General features: G+C 35.4%; 1 non-coding gene across 1 annotated transcript; it reads left to right on the plus strand.

Annotated features, from left to right (window-relative positions):
- The first annotated feature begins 3,763 nt into the window (after nt 1-3,763).
- LOC113913441 lies at nt 3,764-3,907 on the plus strand. Its single transcript, XR_003517214.1, has one exon. It is a non-coding gene; the product is annotated as a U4 spliceosomal RNA (small nuclear RNA).
- Nucleotides 3,908-4,396: the final 489 nt, after the last annotated feature.

Consider the following 4,396-nt stretch of genomic DNA (forward strand, 5'->3'; position numbering starts at 1 on the left):
TCAATCTATAATTATTATCATTTTTTACTTTATCAATTGTTTTGATGTCATATTTAAAAATTCATTGCCAAGCTCCAAGTCATACAGATTTGTCTTTTATTTTCTTCCAGAAGTTTTATGACTTTAAATTAAAGAACCCTTGTACACTGTTGGTAGGAATGCAAACTGGTGCAACCAGCATGGAACACAGTATGAAGGTTCCTTAAAAAATTAAAAATAGACCTACCTTATAATCCAGGAATCATACTACTAAGTATTTACAAGGAATACAAAAACAGCAATTCAAAGGGATACATGCACCCCTATGTTTATAGCAGCATTATTTACAATAGCCAAATTATGGAAGCAGCTCAAGTGTCCATCAACAGATGAATAAATAAAGATGTAGTGTGTGTGTGGAATATTATTCAGCCATAAAAAATAATGAAATATTTCCATTTGCAACATGAATGGAGCCAGAGAATATAATACTAAGTGAAAGAAGTCATTCAGAAAAAGACGTATGTCCTATGATTTCACTCACATGTGGAATTTAAGAAACAAAACGAATGAAGGGAAAAAGAGACAAACCATGAAACAGACTCTTTTTTTTATAGCAGTTTTATTTTATCACACACAATTTATTCTAAAAATTGATCAGCTGTTACAATTTTTTTATTATGTTATGTCAATCACCATACATTACATCATTAGTTTTTGATGTAGTGTTCCATGATTCATTGTTTGTGTATAACACCCAGTACTCCATGCAGAACGTGCCCTCCTTAATACCCATCACCAGGCTAACCCATCCCCCCAGCCCCCTCTAGAACCCTGTTTGTTCTGAGAAACAGACTCTTAACTATAGAGAACAAACTGATAGTTACCAGAGGGGAGGTGGGTGGGGGGATGGGTGAAATAGGTGATGGTATTAAAGAGTATGCTTGTCATGATGAGCACTGAGTAATGTAAAGAATTGTTGAATCACTATTGTTGTACACCTGAACTAATGTAACACAATTTTAACTATACTGGAATTAAAATTTAAAACTTAAAAAATAAATTTTACAGTTAGATCTTTTAATTTCAGTTTTTTTTTATGAAGATGTTTTGTTCTTACCTATAGATATGCAATTGTTTTAGCACCATATTGAAAAGAGACTGTTTCTATATTGCCTCTTCTTTATCAAAAATTAAACACATTTGCATGGGTCATTTCTACAACTCTCTATTGTTCTATGTGTCTAACTTTTCAGCATTCCCATACCATCTTGATTATTGTAAATTTATAGTAATTCTTGAAAATGGCACTGTATCTTCTCCAGCATTTTGCTTCTTCAGAATTGTTTTGGCTATTAGTTTTATTTCCCCATATAAATTTTAGAATTAGCTTATTAATATCTAAAAAGAATGCTGAGATTTTGATTAGGATTGCATTGAATCTATAGAAAAACTGGGACAATTGATAATAATACTGAGTCTTCCAAAATACAAACACGGTATATCTTTCCATTTTTACCTTCTTTGTTTTCTCACTATTTTATGGTTTTCAATATAGAGAACTTGACATATTTTGTTATATTTATACCTAAGCATTTCAAGTAGTGTTGTGTTGTTATAAGTGGTGCTGTTTGCTTAATTTCAATTTCCAATCGTTCAAACTAATATATAAAAACAATATTGGTTTTTGTGTATTTACCTTGTATCCCACAACCTTCAAAGTTTCTGTCAACCTTAAAAATAAAATAGCCAGTTAGTTTGCCAGCAAAATGAGTTTATTTGAGAATAACAGAGGAATTGCAATTTGGGATATGCAAACTATGGTGAAAGAGGAAAGGAATAAATTGGGGGTGACTGTTAGAAATGAAAGTCCACTGGAGGAGAGCAAGAGTTCAGCGTTGTGGCAACTTCTCATGCCTTAGTTACAGTGGTTCTCATTGTCTATGTTACTAGATAAGGAAAAAAAAAAACAACTCTTCTTCCTGCTGGGGTGAAAACACAAAACAAAACCCCCAAATTAAGCTTCTTCCTGTTGGGAAATGCATGATACAATTCTTCCTACTAGCATCTGTGAGTGGTTGTGTGTGAGAGCTCCCCCTTCAGAGCTTCCTGACTCCATTTTATTAATTTTTATTTTTATTTTTAAACAGATTTATGATATATAATTCATGTATCACGCAGTTCATCCATTTAAGGTATACAAGCAAAAAATATATACAATTAAACTATCATCTTCACAGTGTTGTGCAACCATCACTATAATCTAATTTTATTTATTATTTACTTTTTAAATTATTATTAGTTTCGGTAGTAGAACTTAGTGATTCATCAGTTGCATATAACACCCAGTGCTCATTACATCAAGTGCTCTTCTTAATGCCTGACTCCATTTTAAATGAGGTTTCTTTTATTCATTTTCACACTTCCCCCTTTTGATCAAGGTCTTTACTCAAAAGCACCACTGATCAAAAGTCAAGTTTTCTACATTTAGTGGTTTCATCCCTTGATGGTAGGAAGGACTTTTCCTGGTTGTCATGTCCCAGGTCAAGGGGAAAATGCACAGATTGGAAATGATGGAGGCCATTTGAGTAACAAGGAAATGTAGGAGGGAGACTTTTCAGGCATTTCCTACCTACAGTCCATATCTTATCAAAGTTGTAAGCATTGGAGATTCTGAAGCAATGAGTTAGCATCACTTTATTGGGCATATCACTTATGCAGGAATAGCAACAACACTTAAAAATGATTATGCAAAGCAGAATCAAAAGCAATATGACAAATACTGCTTGTACAGTGGTTCTAAACCAAGAGCCCACACCTGAAGGTAACCAGCTGACCTCAAAGGACCATGAATTGTTAAATGCAATTTGTTGTAGCCAATGTGCTTGTTCCCTAATCTTATGTAATTGGTTTCTACTTCCCTAGAGGAATTTATCCATGTGCAAAAGATGGCATGGTCTATTGCATAAATTCCTCCTTACTCAGCAAGTAGGTAATCAAGGACTATGAAATTGTTCAAAACTACTGTAGTCAATGAGTCAAATGATTGTTGTTGGGTTGACTGTGGAATCAGCTGGGAGAAATTTCTGATCATATGTTTATTGTCACTCACTCCAACCCAAAGGAGAAAGTCTCTCTCTGTGGAGGCATACCTGAAGTCATGTACATGTCTGCAAGTTCCTATTTAAGGTGACCATGGAACTTTAATAGTGTGGACCAATGGGAGGCTTCTGATTTGTGATGGATGTTAACAGCGACCGTTAAATGTCCCAGTAAACATTAACCTCCAATTCATCAGTTATTTTAGCATTCATATGCCCATGGGAAATGCTGTCTACTGCAGATGAAAATGAAACCAGATGGAGAGCAGAGGATTCCAGCTAAAGTCTGGTTATTGATAGATTGATTAGTTGGAATTTCCCAATTGACCCTTTCAAACCAGGGATCAGAGGAGTTGGGGTGACATTCTGTGAGAGACCATCATTCTAAAGGGGTCTTGCCTAAAAGTCTTGCAGAGAGGAGTTAGCCTGTGTTGTCCTTGAGTGCAGGAAGACAGATCACACTTAGAGAAGGAAAAAAAAATAGAGTAGCAAAAATTGTATGATTAGCAAAGTTGGAAATATTTAGCTGATTTTGATACAGTTATGATTGAGGAAAGGTTAAAACAAGGTAGGGGGACATCTGGCCATAATATCCTAACACAGTAGGTAATGTCCATCAACTTACAGGTATAATCAACAGTGGCATTTGGGATTAAGGAGAAATTGGTTACAGATAAAACCAAAGCTTTGCGCAGTGGCAGTATCGTAGCCAATGAGGTTTATCCGAGGCGCGATTATTACTAACAGATAAAACCAAGAGATTTCCAACATTGTGAACAGATCAGAATTTCTGGTGACAGGCCCAGCAGTCAGAAAGGCTTCCCCTGTTTGCAATAAATTATAAAATGTGGATAAGAGCACTGTCTTTCCAAGAAAAAGAGGGAGAAAATAAGGTAAGGATCAACAGCAAGAAAAAGGCATATAGATCTGGTCCAGTCATCCTGGGAAAGTTGTTTCCTCCAGCTGTTGCCTGCTTCAACTCTTGGAAGTGAATTTCCTGGTCACTATAAAGTTTGAGGGATTATTTTTTCTAATGGAATTTTTTCCACAGAAGAGGCAGTACCTTGCCTATAAGGGAAAGCTTTAGTCCAATGTGGAAACCTTAAAACCTAAACCATCACCAAAACATTTATATCCATAAATCTCCATTGAGAGATGGGGGAATCCATTTCTCAAATCTCAAATGGTCCATCAGGCAATTTAAAGTGACTTGGAGCAGTGCAGACAAGTTTTCCTGAATTTTATTTTGGGCAGATACAGCAAGAAAAGTAGACACTTTTTGTGGTCTTATTGATATTTCCCCCACCATTGTTGAT

This window comes from Zalophus californianus, chromosome 14 (genome assembly GCF_009762305.2).
Source record: "Zalophus californianus isolate mZalCal1 chromosome 14, mZalCal1.pri.v2, whole genome shotgun sequence".
NCBI classification, from domain to species: domain Eukaryota; kingdom Metazoa; phylum Chordata; class Mammalia; order Carnivora; family Otariidae; genus Zalophus; species Zalophus californianus.